Source organism: Alligator mississippiensis, chromosome 4 (assembly GCF_030867095.1).
Source record: "Alligator mississippiensis isolate rAllMis1 chromosome 4, rAllMis1, whole genome shotgun sequence".
NCBI classification, from domain to species: Eukaryota; Metazoa; Chordata; order Crocodylia; family Alligatoridae; genus Alligator; species Alligator mississippiensis.
This window is the reverse complement of record NC_081827.1, coordinates 21,012,858-21,032,712: the sequence shown is the minus strand read 5'-3', so window position 1 is coordinate 21,032,712 and position 19,855 is coordinate 21,012,858. Positions and strand designations below refer to the sequence as shown.

At 42.8% G+C, this 19,855-nt stretch overlaps 1 protein-coding gene and 1 long non-coding RNA gene across 4 annotated transcripts in view; one reads left to right on the top strand and one right to left on the bottom strand.

The window, feature by feature from the left end:
• SEMA3C (semaphorin 3C) overlaps nt 1-19,855 on the bottom strand; it is a 181,240-nt gene that overhangs the window by 105,894 nt on the left and 55,491 nt on the right. The window lies entirely within an intron of this gene.
• On the top strand, nt 4,810-8,439 carry LOC109283159 (uncharacterized). 2 transcript variants are annotated; one of them, XR_002090239.2, is made up of 4 exons: nt 4,810-5,240; nt 5,591-5,663; nt 6,797-6,911; nt 7,695-8,439. It is a non-coding gene; the product is annotated as an uncharacterized LOC109283159 (long non-coding RNA). The 2 variants fall into 2 exon arrangements; XR_002090238.2 differs by lacking the exon at nt 6,797-6,911 and having other exon boundaries at nt 4,823-5,240.

Sequence of the window (19,855 nt, the reverse complement as noted above, 5' to 3'; positions counted from 1 at the left end):
GTAAAACCACCTCTGATCAAAGTAAATTATACCAAGAATGCATGCAATTGTTCAAACATCATATTTTAAATACCTGACAACATTATTTATATAACTCCAGTATGGTTCTAATTTAAATAAGGCTTATCAATTACAGGCAATTAATAGCAGTAGCACGTGTGTGTGTAACCACTGAATGTACACTGTAATATATTTGAACTATTTCCTGTGTTGTAATGATACTGCCACTCTGGAGACATTAGCACTTAGCTAGATTTGTCTGAACAAAGGAAACTATGTCAATAGCCTTGGGAAAAACACTCTATCAGAAATGAGCAAGTGTTTAGACAAGATTACCTACATACTGAAACCATACAAAAGGCCTACAATAATTGCTTATGTCAGTTGGGTTATGGGGATGTAGGACAAAGGTGTTGCCAGCAATTCTGGAATGGACAAATTAAATAACCGTCCTCAGAAAGTTCTCTCTGATGCTCCAGAGGGGATGGCATAGAACTGGTACTTTAAGTATACTTGGTAATTCAACATTGGACTATTGAGAGAGAAGTTATTTTGGTAAGGTTTTACATTTTCTTGGGGATAATACCCACATGTGTGGCTCTTCTTACAGGTCTGATAATAGGCACAAAACTCTGAGACAACTGTTACTGACCTGCTGTGCAACTTCACCTCTCTCCATCTCTTTCCCTTCCACCTTTTTTTTTTTTGTTCCATCTGTACATACATGTACAGATTAAGTTTTGCAGGCAGTGGTTCACATACATGTCCAATCCTTTGATTTATTTATTAATGGAACATCTACGTTATTTGCTGATTGATTTAGCTTCCTAATTTGCTCTCTTTGAGCAAGCTTGGAATAGCTTCCCCATGCAAAAACCTACTTCAGCTTGCCTCTTGCAAACACATACTGCCTCTTGGCCTGCTCCTCTCTATAGGAGAGAAGGATCATTACACTATTGCCAACATCAATTAGTGGCTCAGCTTCACAGTCCTTCAGCCAATTCTCATGTAACGTTTTGTACTCTAAGCGACAGCACAATCATCTTTTTTTTTTTTTTCCCCCCAAGGAAAACTGAGGAGGGGCTGAGAGTTATGGGGAAGTGGTGTTCAGTGAGGCTTCACAGAAGCCAACCCTGGGAAAGGTCAGCATTGCTGCTGAACACTGCAGAGCCACAATTGGGAATTTTGGTACCCTGGGTTTGAGGGAGGAGGGTTACTGTTAGGGTTTGGGAGGTGGGGGCAGGGGGTGGAGAGGGGAGGACATGAGCAGAGGAGTGTCTTACTAGAGACTCAAAAGCCCCCAGCTGCTGCTACTGATGCTGGCACTTCACAGGCTCCCCAAACACCAGCAGCTGTTTCTACTGTTGCTGCTGGGTGGCCATGACCTTCAAATTGGCGCCCAGGGCTGACGCTCTATTTCTCCACCCTTAGCCATGATACTGGAACAATGTACACCCAATCTTAGGTCTGTCACAGAAGGACCTTGAGAGACCAGCAAACCCAAAGCTTTTACCAATGTGAGCCCAGCCATCCCACGCACAGACAAGTAAGAAGGGGTGGGAGGAGGAACTGAGCAACCCTGAATTAGGAGTATCCAAGCATCCTGCTGGACCGTCTGTTCCCAGTCGGTTACAGAATGTCAGGAAGGGATGAGTGTTGCTCTTTCACAAGTCACAGGCTGACGCTCAGAGCATATGGGATGTTCACTTGTTTGCAAACAAGATATTCTGCAATGTTTCAGAAATGCTCGCTTAGTACTGCTTTAGTCCTTTAGGCCAGTTATTCCTTTTTTCCCCCCATCATTGTTTTTCAGTGTAACGCTCTTGGTCATATCTGTTGCAGACTGCTGTATGAACTGGGTGATTTCTTCTGTATTCCTTTCGTGCCCTTTCAGTGGAAGTATCATGCCAGTATGTTCTTTGGTCTTTAACCCACAAGGTGATCTGTGGCCCCTTATGCTTGTGCTAACTCCTTTTGGAATTGGCTGGACTCTGTGCTATCATCCAGGGGTCTAACATCCAGGCACAAGATTTATTCCCAAGGTCTGTGGCCCTTTTCAATCTTTGACAGGAATAAAATCAACATAAGCAGTGGGATTTTTTAGTCTAAGTATATGGGACACATAAATAGAACAATTTTCAAAGCAAGAAAACAAAAGCTGGTGAGGCTAAGATTTCAAAATCAAGTGCTATGTAAGTCTCCACTCTAAAAAGACAGACACGTTTCTTTGGGCAAATCTGATATATTTTATTAAACCAACTCAAACAGTTTGAACAATTCTTCTTTGCAAGCTTTCAGGTACAGATACCCTTCGTCAGTCTGAGGAAGGATCTGCAATTGGTCTGTGCTCGTCCTGGATGGAAAAGTAAAGCAGCCAGAGGCCAGTATATATGCAAGAAAGCCAGTCAGTGAAAATGTAAATTGAGGTAGTCAATGGGTGAGAGACTGGGGGAGGGGTGGGAATGAATGTAGCTGGTAACAAATGGAGAGGTTACCTGGGGAGTCAGTTGTTAGGCAAGTTATCTTTTCTTGGCAGTTCTTCGCAGATGAAGATGTTAGGAAGGTAACTGCCCAAACCAGATGCAGGCCCGCTGGTTGTTGGCTTAGAAACGGTATTTAAAGGTTTGGGGTTTTGGGGGGAATTGACTTACAAGTATAGATATATGCTTTATAAGGGGTCACGATGGGCAGCAGAGGTTAATTGGATTTCTAAAGAGCTTGGGTCTCATGCACAGAGTCCCATATAGCCCTGGAGGCCAACAGGCTGTCTAGCACAAGGCCAATGCATGGACACAGCCTGAGAACTGAGGGGGCATGCCATAACATGAGATCACAGCCTTCAAGGCAGGCAGGTTGTCTAACACAACAAGGATACACAGCCTGGGAACTGAGGACGTATGTACCATACTGTCCCATAACACAAGATAAGTGACACCAGCTACAAGGCCCCAGAACTTCAGTCTTCCTCAGGCTGATGCTAAGTCCAAAGAGTTGTGCTGCAGTGGCAAAGCAGGTAGTCATGTGCTGCAGATCATGTTGGGTTTGGGCCACAAAGCACAATCATCTGCAAACAGAAGTTCATGGATGAGATGTTGGCAGACAAGGTTCCTTGGGTGAATTTGATATCTTTTATTAGACCAACCCAAATGGTTGGAGAATAGTTATTAAGCAAGCTTTTGGGTTCAAAAACTCTTCGTCAGGCTAAGGACGCTGCAGCAGTTGCTGCGTGCTCTTGTAAGGTCTTTGTATGAGCCTGTAGCCATCTGAGGTTTAAGAGGTTTCTGTCTGCCTGGAAGCAGATGTAGACACCTTCCTCGCCTTTCCCAAGACTGTCTGATGCTTCCTGCAGCACCCGGGTGAAGAAAATCATGAATAAAAAAGGAGCGAGCACACACACTTGCTTAACTCCACTGGAGATCAGAAAGGGCCTGAGAGGTTGGTTACTGTTGTACTTGACTTGAGTCAGATGTTAGGCGGGTTATAATGTGTCATAAATCCAATATCTACATTTAATCTATGGTTTTTTGTATCAAGGAGGTTCATGAAGTGAAACTCATAGACTCGTCTGTGAAAGGTTATTTGTAAATTCTTTTTGAGGATTAGAACTGAGAGATTGGAGAGAGAGTGTTTTTCTTCTGAGAAATGTGCCCCTACCGGTAATTGGGTATTCTTGTCTTTGATAGATTCACAGTGTGCGTTCATTCTGGTGCGCAGTTGTTGTTTGGTTTCTCCTACATATTTTCCATAAGGTCATTTGGTGCACTGGGTGAGATATATTACATTTCTGGAGGTGCAGGTGTAGGATCCAGGAATGGTGATGGTTCTCTTGTAGGATTTAGTAACTGTGAGAGTGGTGGAGATGTGTTGGCAGGTTTTGTATTTCTTGACAAGGCATGTCCCATTTAGTGTGTTTTAGGCTGTAGGAAGCTTGCTTCCAGTGAGAGGTTGGTGAGGTTCAGTGCTTGTTTAAAGGCTAGGATGGGTGGTTCTGGGAAGATCTCTTTAAGACAGGGGCGGGCAATTATTTGGGGCAGAGTGCTGCTAACTGAGTCTTAGCAAGCCATTGTGGGCCACATGACAGGCAGCCCAGGTCAGATAAATATTCATTTTCTAAATTTTTAAGGGTCTTGTGGGCCAGATAGAATGGCCTGGCAGGCCACATCTGGCCCCCGGGCCGCATTTTGCCCACCCCTCCTTAAGAACTGGCTCTTCTTCCAAATGGGTTGCAAACTGGTTGAATTTTCACTGAATGGCTTTCTTGCATACATACTGGTCTCTGGCTGCTTTACTATACCATACAGGAAAATCACAGACCGACTGCAGACATTACCCTTTGTCAGGCTAAGGAAACTATACCCAAAAGCTTGCAAACAAGATTTTTTTTCCAATTATTTGAGTTGGTCTCATAAAAGATATCAGATTTACCCAAAGAACCTTGTCTGCCTATGCCCTTAGACCAACACGGCTGCAACCTACACTCCAATCTAAAAAGGCACTTAAGCATGAGCTGAAGTATGCAAAAGCCCAATAGGGATTAATCAGGTACTTAAATTAAGCATGTGTTTAAAAGATTTTCTGGACGAGGCCTTAAGTCAAAGGACAGGTGCAAGTAAAGACAGATGCTTTTACTTGTGGGAAAGATTGAATCAGAGAGAAATAGTTTAGTTTATTACAAACAAGAAAAGAGATGTCTGTGAATCAAGACACACAGCATTGCCTGACTGATACTAAAAAAGAAAGCCATAGCTAGAAGCTGTAAATACACACTGGACTCTGGACTGCTACAGGTATGAATTAGTAACCCAGCAGCAGAAAACTTTAATGAATAATAAGAGGCTCATAAGGGAAAAAAGCATGAAGGAGAAAGAGTAGAAATGTGGAAATCAGACTGCCTGTACAAGTGACTGTTGACTCCTGACTTCCTCTTCTGTCCTCCTTTTCCACCTCTGCCTAGGCTGGCCTGAATGTTGTTGAGAACCACCATCCCTGGTCCTTCCTACTGCCTTCAGGACAGAGCTCTCATGAACAAGAGGAACCTGGAGTATGGTGGCAGCTTCTCCCCGCCCTCTCAGGAAGCAGGCATCGCTATCTATTTGTATTTCAGCTGTACTTAGCGGGCCTAGCAAACACCAAGGTTCCCTGCCCTGGAATGAATAAATTAAAGAAAAGAAGCAGCAGCAGAATGTGTGTATGTGCGTCCATGCACAAGAAAGAGTGACTTGCTTTAGGTCCCCCTCCAGGTGAGTGGCAGAGATGTTATACTTTATCCACTAAACAGGAGATTACATTTTGGATCTTCCACACACGATGTGTGGACACCCCTCTGGAATGGGCATCCTGGTAGTCCCCAGAGTGCCAGACTTAGACTGAATTCCTCATGGGAGCTTCAGGGGCAAGTGAGCTTTTTGTTATCCTCCCTAACTTACTTAATGGTGCCAAAAAGAGATTCTTCCTTTTATTTGTTATGAGCTGCACATGCTTGAGGAGAAAAATATGGAAAGTTTTTCTCTAAACGGTCATTAATGGTTTGTGGCTTTAACTAAAAATAACAATGGCCGGAAATGTGATTCAAAGTTGCTTTTCTTTATAGGTTCAAGTTATGTTATGTTCAGTGACTACAGAATTTCAACCCACAGAGGTTCAGACTATGCTGTTCTGGAAGGGTGAGTTGGTGATGGGTCTTTATGAAACCTGTAGATCTTGGAACAAGTGGGAAGGCTGTGGCTTTTGCTGAATCTAATACCAGCACACACTATTTTTGGCCTCCCCAATGCACATACATTGCATCTCACTTGGGCAATGGTGAATGGTGATGGTTCTTGACAAATGCCCTTTACATAGCTGATGGGCTACCATAAAAAAAGAGGGAAAATGCCTTTCTCTCTTGCTGTAGAGAGTAGGACATGGATCAATGCCTTAGAGTTGCAACAAAGTAGGTTTAGATTGGATATGAGAAAAAACTTCCTAACTTGTAGAACAGTGAGGCAGTGGAATAGGCTGCCTAGGGAAGTTGTGGGCTCTGCATCACTGGAAGTTTTCAAGAAGGAACTGGACAGGCATTGGCCTGGGATGATTTAGGAGTAGCTATGCCTTTGCTTACCAGTGGATATTTCCCATGCTTCTGGGCTTTGCTGGTTGTCAGATGGGGCTGAGAAGGAATTTTTCCCCTCCTACTGCTACATGTCAGGCATTTTTTAAAAGCTTTCCTCAGAACCATTGGGTGATGGCTACACTCAAGGCTGGAGATTTTGAGTGGGGTGTTTCAGTGCTCTTGCTGGGACTTATACCCAGAAGTTCCTGTTACAGGGTCTTGCCAATCCACTCAGGGTCAGATCAATTGCAATATTTGGGTCAGGCAGGAATTATAGTCCATGGCCAGATTGGTACAGATTTGGGGAGGGGTGGGAGAGGGTTGCCTTCCTCAGCAGCTAGGGGCATGGCTCTCTCTCTATTTTGGAGCTCTCTAGTGTATTTTAACAACTCTGCAGCAGCAGGTCATTGGCTTCTGTGGTCTGCCTGCATTACCTGTAGCAGGTTAGGGTATTCCCTTATTTACCCAAATCCAAGAATACCATGAATTTAAGATGACCCCCCCCCCAATACTTAGATTTAACACAAAGAAAATGTATAAATTTGTTATCATTTTTCATGTAGAGAGTCTAATTAACCCTCCTATCACTACAGTGGGGAAAGTAGTGGCAGGGAGCAGGCAATGGGGAGGCAGGCAGTGGGGATGAGGATAAGCAGCTTGTCCCCTGCTACCTGCCCCCCCCTGCCACTTGTTCCCCCCCTGCAGCCTATGCCCTGTCCCCACCTTCCTGGTTACCTGCTGCTGCCCTGGGGCCAAGCTGAGGCCATGCTCCATGCCCCAGGCTGAAGCAAAGACAGAGTCTGACTGCAACAGAGCAAGGGTAAGTGATGAGGTAGGCACAAGGATGGGGGTTGGGGAGGGGGGGTAGACTTGGGGAAGAGTCAGCAGGCAGGGGCGACGGGGAAGAGGTGATGGAGGGGGAAGGATAGGGAAGTCGAGTCAGGGGTAAGGCAGTAGTTGCAGCTCTGATCATAATCCCAGGTTGGGGCCAGAGCCACAGGCGCAGCAGTTGCCTCATACTCGATTCCAAGATGAGGGGCTTCCTGCCCACATGTTAAAATGAGAAAAAAGAAATCATCTTGGAATTGAGTAAATATTGTATAGCGTGTACTTGCAGCAGGGTTAACTGTGTAGTTTTGCTAATACGTAAATGATCCTGCCTCAGGCCGGGGTTGGACTAGATGACCTCTGGAGATCCCTTCCAGCCCTACTTCTCTACAAACCACAGAACAGAGGTTAGGGAACCAGGAAGAACATGATGTGGAGGGAAAAACTCCACTTTTTACTTGTAACTGACAAAACAAAACCTGACCTGGTGTCACTGAGATAAATAACTGTGCAACACCAAAATGACATTTTTAGAGTCACAGTTTAGAATACAATCACACTTTAAGTGCAACCTTTGAATTGACAAACATTTGCTATTCCTACACCTTATCACTGAATTATAGAGCTGTTTGTTCTGCTCCAGAATCTGTATGACAAGTGCTAATTCCTCTCATTTGCCTTATTTGACACCCCTTGCCTCATTTTTTTGTGCTTAATGTGCATTACATCTAATGTGTACTAAGCAATTTCTTATTTCTGTTTCCCATTATCACAGGATTTATGTCACTGCATTGCAATGCATAAACTTACCACCACCCTAAAAACACAAACAACAGCAAAAAAAGAGCGGAGGAGAAGCAGAGAGAAAACCCAGATGCACATAGAGAGAGAAATTCTAACCTTTCTTAAAAAAATATATATCCGAGACAGACATGTATATCTTGGCAAGTAAATGTCCCTAATGTGAAAAGGAAATGCTCTGGCTCACAAAAAATGGAAGTTACTGAAACAGTCACTGACGTTGCCATTAGCAGAGATGGGCTTCAAAGACAATTCTGGGGGAGTGAAAATGAGTAAATATTTGCCGCTCTGTGATTGGCGGCAACCAGTGGGTTCTGCTGATCTCTGCTTAACCCTGCTATCATGTCTTCTTTCTTGAGACTGAGGTGCAAACATGTCATTGCCCTGATAAATGGCACCTCCTTTGGGAATATTTTCGAAGTCAAAAGTTTGCAGAGTGCATTTCCTTATAATGAACAAGCAAATATTAAAGGCTGGATATCAGAGACAATTGGGTGAGTAGAAAGAGTCCACTATATATTCTCTATGGCCAACAGGATTTAGATGGAGAGAAGGGTGCTCACCAGTGGCTGATGCTACAGTTAGAGATAGTTGAGGAGAACACTCTCCCCAGTCCTGAATTCTTAATGCTACGAGGACCAGATCTACAATTTTATCTTCCCCTAAATTTCTGAGGTGTTTAGCATTGCCTGAGGTGTTTAGCTATTCCCTGTTTGCAAAAGTAGGTTATGAGTTCCAAACATCCTGGAAAGAGAAGATACTATAGGTTAAATCTTGGGAGATCTTCTATTGATTTGAATGGAGCCATGAGTTCAGCCAAGGATAGCTACAACAGACACTGAATTCCTTACTTTGTGCTATTGATGTCCATGGAAAAACTCATTGACTTGAAAAGAGCAAGATTAAGCCTATACTTATTACCTGGATCCAGGTCAGACAGGCTGTCCTACCTTGAAGTCAGGCTATGGAAATAAGCCTAAGAAAGGACTGAATACAAACTGAATGAATGAGAACCACAAGATCTGGTCTCTAAATATTTGGAAGTGAGCCAAATCTGCCTCCCTTCTTCCCCTCCCCCCCCCTTTTTTTGAGGTTCTCCTATTATTATAATGTCTGAGCTGTAAAAATAGGTCACATAATAATGAGTCTAGTGCAAGTTTTTCATAGCAGTTAAATTTGTTACCTAACACTGAATATGACAATGGTAAATCCTGCTTAAAATATATGGGTCTTTATGGACTCCTAATGACAAGACTGTATCTACTGCATCCAGGTTTGAGCTGTATACAGTCGAACCCGCAGGCTATATAATAGCAGGTTTTAATTAATTTGTTAAAGCTGCAAAGTATTCAACTTCTTAAGTACAACAATTCTATTAATCTCTCCTGGCTGCATTGTAATAACTGCCTGATAATGAGGTCCTATACTAGACAATGCATGCATTCACCCAGGAAAAATGCATGTAGCAATTAGCTAATATTGTAAGGCTAATAAAGAAACTGTTCACAGATCCAGGAAACAAAAAAAAAAACAGTCAAATTAATTTATCAAAGCAATAAAATGTACATGCTTATTGTGTGTAGTAAGTGTTCATTTATGGCATTCAATCAGAATACTTTTCCCCTAGAAACAATTTTTCTCGCAGGAAACAACACAGTCTTATAGCTGCAGTTGAGAAAGAATTCTGTCCTTCCCTTCTGTTCCCTGCCTCCTCCTCCCGAGTGAAAAATAGCACTGCCCAATTAGCAGGTGCTTTTGGGGAAATTATTTCCTCATCCCTCATAACCAACATAACTAAACATCTCACAGTCTTCAACATATTTTTTCACATAACAACCTTAGAAGACAGGATAGTACCTCTACCTCCATTTTACAGATGAAGAAATGTGATAAAAGCCCAAATCCTCACGGTTCTTAGGCACTTGTCCTTATGCACCCAAACATTGGATCAGGTAAGGCAGAGAGTTACACCTACGTCTCACATGCCTGATCAGTGCTAGAACGACTAGGCTCTTGGTGCAGTTCTTGGATGGTGTTTAGAAAAGTAACTCCAGGAAATCAGGTCAAAATTCAGGACTGTTGGTGGAGGGATGTGCCGCTTTGTCCTGATATAGGTGCCCAGTTTGCTGCCGAGGGCTGGATGCAGACAGGCATGCATGTGTGGTTTGTGGCGCTGCCAACCTCTTTGCGGTGCCACAAGTCACACACATTGCACATTAAAGCATGGTGCTGCTAATTAGCACTGGGGCAAAATTTACTACCGGGATTTCCCAGCAAAGAAAAAAAAAAACCGAAGGAAAAAGTGGTGCAAAGCACGCCAAAGTGGTATGTCCTAGGAGAACTGCAGGGACAGGGGCTGCTCCCTGGCTGGCTGGGGTACAATGTGCCTGGAGACAGGGCTAGCAGGCAGCCCTGGGCTGGCTGCTCTCCTGTCTGCATGTGCCTCGGCACAGGGGCTCTGCTGTGGATTTTCCACATGGAGGCACCTTGCGCCCCAAGTAGCTGCAGAGCAGGTGGCTGGGGTGCAGGGTGCCTCAGTGAGGGGAGTTCCCCAGTGTGCAGAGATGAGCTGCCTGCTCCCGCATCTGCACATGCCACTCCCCAGCTGGGTACAGGGCACAGGGTGCCTCAGCATGGGAGCTGCCTGCTGGCTGGCCCTGCACCGAGGCACCCTGTACAAACCCACCCTGCAGCAGATGGAGCAGCGGGACACATATCGCACTGCAAAGAGCATGGGCAGGCGTGTGCACTGTGGCACAAAGTAGAAACACAAACTTATGCTACTGTAAATACATGACCCTGCTCACGTGGACATGGCCTAAGAGTCCATGCTTTATCCTTTGCCCTGCATTTCAGTCCTTCCTTCCACTGGTATCTGAGGATCCTCTGCTTCTGTGTCTGATTCACCCAAATGCTATGAGTGGCTGTTGGAGGTCTAACTAGGGAGCAGTGAGTCCTGGTGGTAGGTATGGCACTACCTAAGGTCATACAGGCGGGCTGTGAGGAAGTAAGGGGCTCCTAATGTAGGGAGAGAGAGTTTTGATCTAGAATGTAATTAGTTAAGGTGATATCATTGAGTATGTGCATTGAGCATTTGGTTCCAGAGATAAGTAACCCTTTGACCTGCTGGCCTAGTTTCCCAGCTTGGGTATGCACGGAAGTGAGAACGTTTGCGGTCGGGGGCGGGGCGTGGGTGCTGCGCATCTCGTGTGTGCAGAGATGTGTGTTCGGTCTTGTGTGATGGTGTCTCTGATGGTGTTGTGTGGTCTGTGAGTTCTGTCTAAAAATTTGCGTTTGACTGTGCTGGAGTCTTGAGGAGTCTGTGGCTAAAAGCCCAGTCCTTTAACAGATTTTTCTGCTATCTATACTGGATCTTGACACTTGGAGTGCTTATTGGAGTTGTTATTGGATTGCCCTGATAACCTGTTTTGCCACCATTGCTGTTTGCCCCTGTATTTGCTGTTCCTGGTTTGCTGTTTCCTTCTGCTGTCATCCTGTTGCTGTAGGATATGCACTGGCAAAGTATCCGTGTGTGTTCTTTGTTGTTACTGCCCCCTTCCCCTTGTAAATATTCCCTTTTGTTAATTAGTTTGTTCAATAAATCCTGTTTGTATTTTTAACTGTAACTTTGACTCCCTGTGTGTGTGAACCCTATACCTAACAATCAACTTGGTAAAATCCAGGGCTGGCCATCCACTTCTCTGCATTGAGAGTGAGCCCGGCACTAATCTGACCCTTACTGTCTACCAACTAGCAGGTCCTTTCCTGAAATGTATTTCTTCCTGCTACACTAACACCCAGACCAGTGCTCCAAACCCTGAAGCATGCATCCTATATGTAATTCTGAACACTATATTTACAACTTTCTGAATATGAGAATAGACTAGCACAGAGACCTTGTACACGCAAATCCAAGGGTATTAATACAGCATGCAATAAGAAAGCAAACAACTGTTAATGCTACACCTTTCAACTATGCTTCCCCAAAGGCTTTCGCAACTTTAATTAATCTCAGAACACCCCAAGAGAAAATGAAGCCTTATTTGAGGATCATCTGTCTGAACAGCCAGCTCTGAGTTGAAATGAAGTCACTACTTCACAGTCCATAGTAAATAATACTGAGGCCTGAGACTGGTGATGAGGGTATGAATCCAAACAAAAGAGCAGGTTGCAAGTTAAGTATGAACCTCAAGGCTTTCTCTTGGTTTTGTTCACACAGGTTCATTCCCTATGTTGTGCTTTGAGTTTTCAGATTCTACTAACCTGACCTCCACTTAACATCTTACCCCAAAGATGACACCTCCAGTAGCACAATCTAAACTAACCCCATCCTGGTGTCCTGACTTAGGAGAGTCTCAACTAAACCAGGACCACAAGCTGCTGCACTGCCTGGGTGTGTCTTGTTTTCTGATCCAACTTGGCTCTCTGCTGCTTTTGAGAGCTGGCAGACTTCTTACACAAACCAGAACAGCTGCAAAACAGAGGTGAGGAAAGTCTGAAGCTGTATGTAATGTACAGGGCCATCCAAAAGCATACTCCAGAGAATTTAAAGGTCTTGATTTTAGTGATAAGCAGTTAGCGCAGCTTTTCAGTGCTCATTTGGAAGCCTCTCAAATACACCAGTTCTGCACTACGTCACATCCATCTGCTAGCCAGGTGAAAGGACAGGGAAAGAGTTGGCAGGTGTTTTCAGGACCATTTGGCAAGGCTGAGAAGAAGCATGTCTAATGTTAGTGTTCACAATTAGTGCTAATTAGTTGGCAAAATGGTAATGAGAATAGGGGTATTACAAGTAAGACAAAATGAGCTGTTGAAAATCCTTGTTGGAAGGGAAATAGAAATGGTTTAGATGCCAACAGATACATTCTGACATTTAGATTTTGAAAGGGTGTAAATTTTCCTCAGTAGCGATAGAGGGCTGTTGTAGCCGTGGTCCAGGAATTGTGTGAGAGGCAAGGATTTTTGGGGTGATGTCTTTTATCTCAACTGTACAATGGTTCAATAAAGTAAGACAAGCCTTTGAATGCAATGCAGTCTTCTTTAGGTCACCTGAAGGTGGGGATGACCTGAAGAAGAATGCTTTTCATTGGAAAGCTTGTTTAACTTTATCCCACCTTTATCCTTTAGTGGTCAATACAAGACAGCACGCTAAGAAATCCTTTCTTGTAGAGATTGTAGTTACATTTTATAACTCAGTGCATGTAACTACATCATTATTAAGCTATTTAATAACTGTACTGATTGATAAATTCTATTAAGAAGGAAAGTTAACTATGGGACTGAGGGTACAATGCAGTTAATGGACTGGATATTTAGAAATGTGTATTACATTTGAAAACCAAAGAGACAGAAGTAATAAGTAGGTCGGTAATGCTGTTTACCCCTTCTGGTCACAAGTCATTTATCATTATTTATCAAAATATAACTACAGTGTAATTTCACTGAAATCTCCATGTAATCCCAGTGTAAGCATAGTAACTAGACTGCAAAATGTAACTGGGACCGTTGTGTTAGTAAGGAGAGAGTTCTAGCCGGTAGGTTAGCATTCTCTCACTCTTTAAGGTGGTGTAAATTATAACAGTAAAATAGCACAATAAGCCTCTGCAGCTACTGAGCACAGAAAATCTGCAATTGCTCTCAGAGGCATTTTCTTATTTCTTCCTGTCAGCAAAAAAAGGAAACAAACAAAAAGCAAACTGAAAAACAAAAGCTAAAAGAGCTATTGCAGCACACTTGAATGTCATATACAACAATTCTGCCTTTTTCTGAGCAATGCATTTTTTGAATATTTCAGCAAAAGTAGAGATTACAGAGTGATTGAACAGGCTCTTAAATTTGCTCCATAGTTCCTTTCTTTGTCACATGCTTCTGTCCTTCTCCACAGTATAAATTGAATCCAGCATCCTCCATAGGACCAGATAGCCAAGAATTACCCACCAATTTTGATCACTGGCCAAGATGCTGACTAATTAACTGTATAAAAAAATTCAAGGAAAGAGGCATCAGAAATGAGATTCCTGTGGTGAGATCCGATGTACAACTAGTTTTGACCAAAACAATTTACATCTGGACCACATTAGGACTTGAACCACAGATTCTTTGAACTCTGAGGTAGTGGCTGAAGCGGTTTTGATGCAAACATATATATGTATAAGATTCAGAAGCTTTCCAAGTAAGAATACAGAAGAGATAAATACTAGAACATCTGAAAATTTGAGTGAGGTCTGTCAATAGTATACTCCGCAAATTGACCACAAGAGAAACACCAAAAATGACTAATTGGAAAGTGAATATAGTGTTCACTATCCTTGCTGAAGGCCATTTTAAATGCTAAAGAGTATTGTGCTGCCAGATATACAACACATTGCTGAGGTTTTTGTGGTGATTTACAATATGAGAGGCTCGAATTGTAAAGACCTCCTGGTTGGAGCAGCCAGATTAAACATTTACATTTTAAAATTGATCATAATCCTGGTGCTAGTTATTAAGAATTCCTTGCTACCTTTGAACTCTGTTAACTTCAAATTCTGTAACCTCATGTGGATTGTTAGCCTTTTTCTATACACAGAGGTATACAAGTCAGTCATTTACATAAACCAATGAAAAGCCCTGTATGGATTCTCTTAAGTTGACTTCAAACAGATTTCATAAAATCATAGAATCACAGAAATGAAGGGCTGGAAGGGACCTTAAAAGATCATCACGTCCAACCCCCTTCTCTGGGTAGGAATACTGCTAAGATCAAATGATCCCAGCAAGGTGTCTGTCCAGTCCCCTCTTGAAGACTTCCAAGGTTGGGGACTGCACCACCTCCTGTATGCAGGAACACCGACGTAAAGTATTTGTTAAAGAGTTCACCTTTCTTCTGACTGTCTGTGATCAGCCGCCCCATCCCATTTTGCAAGGGGCACACATTTTCCTCAGTCTTCCTCTTGCTCTCTATATACCTAAAAAGGTCTTCTTATTGTACCTGATTTCAGTCACCAGCCCGATCTCTCACTGCCCTTGCCTTCCTTATCCCCTCCCTACAAATATGGGCTATACTTGTATATTCTCCCATGGTGACTACCCCTTGCTTTCACTGTCTGTAACCCTCCTTTTTCTTTTTTAAGCACTCTTTGACTTCTCTGGCAAGCCAAGAGGGCTTCCCAGGCCCTTTCCCACCTTTCCTGCATATAGGAATGGATCTTTTCTGTGCTCTGAGGATCATTCCTTTAAGGAACGACCACCGTTCCTGAAGTCCCTTCCACTCAAGTCCCTCTTCCCATAGGGTCTCTCCTATTATTTTCCTAAGCTCATTGAAATCAGCCTTCCTGAAATCAAGAACCTCTGCCCTACTGGCTGACTTCCCTGCCCTATGAAGGATAGTGAATTTTACCATCTCATGATCACTATCTCCAAGATTACCCTCAATCCTCAGATCTCCCACCAAGTCATCCCCTTTGGCTAGAACTAAATCCAACAAAGCCTTCCTCTGGTTGTCCTATTCACCTCCTGTACTAAATAAAGTTCTTCCACGCTGGTCAATTCCAGATTCGGCTCCTCTTCCTGGTGTGGTGGTCTGTAGTAGACACCTATCATCAAGTTCCTTCTCCATGTCTCTCCCCCACCATATCTTGACTCACGGGGTCTCGAGTTGCCCTTCTCTTGAACCAATTTGGGTCTCCAAGGAGGCATACCACTCCTTTACACAAAGAGCTACACCTTCTCCCGTCTTCCCTACCTGATCCCAGCTGTGCAGCCTGTAGCCCTTTATGCATACAGCCCAGTCATGCATGGTATCCCACCAGCTTTCTGTTATTCCAACAAGATCATATTCCCTATTTGGTATCAGGAGTGCCAGTTCCTCCTGCTTATTTCCCATACTCCTAGCATTGTGTATAGACACTTAAGTCCCCCATTAATAACCCCCAGTTCCCCACTGCCCCAGTGTCATTCCAGGCTCTCAATACCTCCCCGACTGCCCTTTCTATGTCCTTCCTGCTTGGCTGTCCCCCGACTTGCATTCTTGTCTGCAAACCCCCAACACACCTAGTTTAAAGCCCTCTCCAGCAAGTCAGCCATCCTGGAAGAAAACAGTTTCTTCCTCCTTGGCATAAGATTTATATTGATTTACATTGATATTTGTATTTATATCAGATTTAAATTGATTGATTGGCTAATTACATTCATAGCTTAATTCAGTAAGCATCAACTTTTATTAACTTGCATAAACTAGGTTTTATTTGATTTAAGAGTATTTACAAAGTGGCTTGCCGAGTTTAACTAAAGTTAACCTTTACTTGATTTTCATTCAACCTATTGGAGGGGAAAGGACCTGGAACTTCAGTTAAGTCCTAGCAATAAAAGACCACATTCTCTTGCCAGGCACAGCGGTGCAAATGCACAGTAATCTTGACATAAATGAGATCATATTTAGTGCAAACCAAGATCCTTTTTTCATCCAAAAACTTGCTTTGCCACCAGCAAAAGGCTTATTGTTAAGAAGTGTTAGCACATTTGTCACTTCCCATATCAATGTGGGGAGAAAGGACATATGTGACACATGCTCAAATTTCATATTTCCGTACCCTTTCTTGAAAAATATGCCACCAGCAGTATGATGCCAAGAGCCTCAAGGGTCACACTAGGCCTGCTGCATGGGTCTGCAATGATTACATTATAGTGGCATTGACACAGCCATGTCCAGACAGCTGCTAAAGAGATGATGGGATACCATCTGTCACAAAACCATGCCCAGCTGCTGTCTAGTGTGAAGATTATTTCACTGACATGGTGCAGATGGCAGGAAAATCTTCATTACTAGTTTTGTTAACTGAAGTCAGAAGAAGCCAACTTACAATTAGAAGAGGACTTTCCCCACCTTGAGGGAAGCATTGAGCCCTGCAGTAAATCTTGGCACAACGGAAGGCTGTAAAGGGAGGAACACTATGCAACTTGCCATAAGGCAGACACAAGACTAACAGAACACTAACATACCTAACAGCCTTCATTTTACAGGGTTTCCAGGGTTTCTGCATGCATGTGTATTAATGTAAACAAGCTAATGTCTTCCTCTCCCAACACAGTTTTTGGTGCATACTCCTTCTGCGTTGCTTTCATTGAGTTGTCATTCTCCCTGGTCCCTATCTGAGAGAGAGCTGGCTCCAGGGCACCTTCTGCATGGGAGCTGCGGAATAAGAAAAGGTTTCTTTATCCCACTACTGCTTGCCTTGAACCAGGAAAAAAGATTTCAATTTTTTAACATCTCCCCTCATTCCTCTCTTATCTGATTACTGATCAGTTAGTCTGGATGTTGAGGAACCTGTTAAAACTCCCCTTCACTGTAAACAGGAGTCAAGCTAACACTAACAGTCCTCCTATTAATTAAGTCCACTGGATTCAATAGAAATACTTTTGGAGGTTTGATTGTAAAAGGTTATTTAAGCATAAGCAAGTTAAAGATGTCAACTATAGTGTGTTTATTGCTTTAATTATTATGATTATGATGCCTTTTCATGATCCATGTTGCTACTATACAGAGCAAGATACATAGATTTCACCTGCATGACCTGGAAACTATGGCTGGAATTTTCCAGTCAATTAAACAATTTAGCAACACAAGTTCCAGTGACTTTCAATGGAACATATTTTTCTCAGTACCTTCAGTACTTTTCAAAATCCCACCCTATGCTAATATTTCAGGAGACAAAGTCAGTAGCAAAAGCTTTAAAGATTTTAAATGCTTTTACCTGTAAAAATATAGGCATTTTGCATACTGTACTTCATGCAAAATAAATGGGCTCTTGCTGCCTGCCAAAACTCAAATAATAAAATATAAAAGCAATGCCAAATCTTAAAAAGGAACCTTGTTTTAATCATGTAGTTAGTTTACAATTAGCAAATGTACTGATTCCATTTAAGGCTACAATCTGTGGATGCAGTCCTCATAAAAAGGAAAGCAGCTAGTAAGGAAGCTGGATGAGTAATGTCTGTCTTCTTTTCTTTTTCCTTTCTTATTTTTCCCCTTTTTCTTTTTTTTTTGTTTCCTTTGGAGGAGAGTTTTTTAATTAAAAGTGGTTTGGGAACAATATCAGAACTTTTAATGTTCACATACTCTACTTCACTTATTGGAACTTTTACTTATTATGCTTTTTAGAAAAAATATAGTAAACATCAGGTGGAGCAATTTGAGAATTTCTCTCCTACACACATCCCTCGCTCAGTGATTCTCAGCTGGGTACTGCAGCACCCTGGGGCTCCATGAGACCCTTTAAGGGTGCTGTGGCACTGGCATTGCTGCTGCTGCCAGGTGGCTCTGCCATGTGTGCTTGTTTCCAGCTGAGATCATAGGATACTTGGAAAATAGGGCTGGAAAGGGCCTCACAAAGCCATCTAGTCCAGCCCCCTGCCCAAATCAGGAGTACCCCAACTGAACCATCCTAGCTAAGTGTGCATCTAACCTGCTCTTAAACTTCCAAAGATGGAGATTCCACAATTTCTGTAGGTAGCCTGTCCCTAAGTTTGTCTCCCTTCAGGATCAGAAAGTCCCTCCTAATTTCCAGACATTTCCCTATTGAAACTTGAGGCCTCCTAGTCCTGTCCCTTACAGTCACAGAGAAAAGCCCATCCCCATCCTTTCTGCAATCACCCTGCAGGTACTTGGAGACTATTGTCAAAACCCTCCACTGCAGTTTCCTCTTCTCCAGACTAAATTAACCTGTTTTTTTCAGCTTTTCCTCCTAAGTCTTGCCTCCCAAGACATAAGATAGAATAGGTAAGGTGAGATTTTAGAACAGAGATTCTCAGCAGATGCCATCAGGTTCAGTAAAGTTTTAGAAGGAGGTGGGGGGACACACTTTAGGCCTAAAAAACGTGAGAATCACTGCCCTCAATTTTATACAACTGTATTTCTGTGTATGTAAGGAACAGATTAGTGATGGAGGACACTAGGGTTCAGGGTTTAGATTCAGTTCAAGTGGCTGTGCGAAGACTAACTTGAGATAACTTTAGCAGATGGCAAACCACTAAGACTTAAATCACTATTTCTAGCCCAGATACTTTACCTCTGCCAGCTTCATTATGACTCATTCTATACGTTTATTGCTCTTTCCTGCTCTGGTGACTCAGACCCTGAGATGTAGAAATAAGGATGGCTACTGTCTCAGATGCTTTAAATATCTTAGAAGATCACAACTTTTAATCTATTTAATTGTAATAATAGTCTGGGTAGGTATAGAAGTGTTCCTGTTCCTGTTAGTAGTGTAACTTTGGGGGGAGGGGGAGGAGGTAGGAAGGCAGAACCTAGCCCAGAGGAGCAATTCAAGAGAGTGCCAAAATGCAGCCCCCACCACTATCACTACAGAAACCCACGCTCAGGGAACTTGTGCTGGGAAAGCTGCAGCCTGCACCACTGCCGCAACTATGGCAGTCCCTATGTGGGGAGGTTACATGCTCAAATCCCATCACCTTATGCTGCCCAGGATTCCAATTTTTTAAGTTGTCTCTGGTTCACGTTTAAACAATGAGGACCCCAGGATGATATGTGACTTGTCCCAAGTTAATGTTGTGCCTAAGAATGCCATCTAGATTTACTTCTGTTTGGACACCTAAGGAAACTTCTCAGTTTGTCCTTTTCCCTTGTCCTCTTCTTGCAACTCATTTTGAGACTCTTGTTCAAAATACATAGAGTGTTTTGGAATATTGCTACAGCTATCTGAGTTGGACAGCAAAACTGGGCTGGTAATCTCACACAAATACGTTTTGTGTTGAAATTCTCTACATACTTTTCTTATGGAGGCTAGATAAATTACTGTAAACTATATATTTTTAAATACCTTGGTAAAACTTTTGTTCTAGAAATTGGCCACTTTTGGTGGTTAGTTATCAGCTTTTCCTTTTCTAAAACAGTTTTTACATCCTCTGAGTAAATGTTAGACTATACAACATGAGAGCTTTCCCCCTTCAGCTTCCACTAAAGCAAGAACTATTATTTCATTCTTGCTTAATAACAAGTGTTCTACTTTTTACATCCTTTCTTCTGTGTTTAATGCTCCTACATGAATAGCAAAATGTGCTAATAGTGAGAAACCACAACTGCCCACACAACACTTGCTGCAGTGAAGTCCAGACAGTGTTGGTCATTGTCTCTCCAAT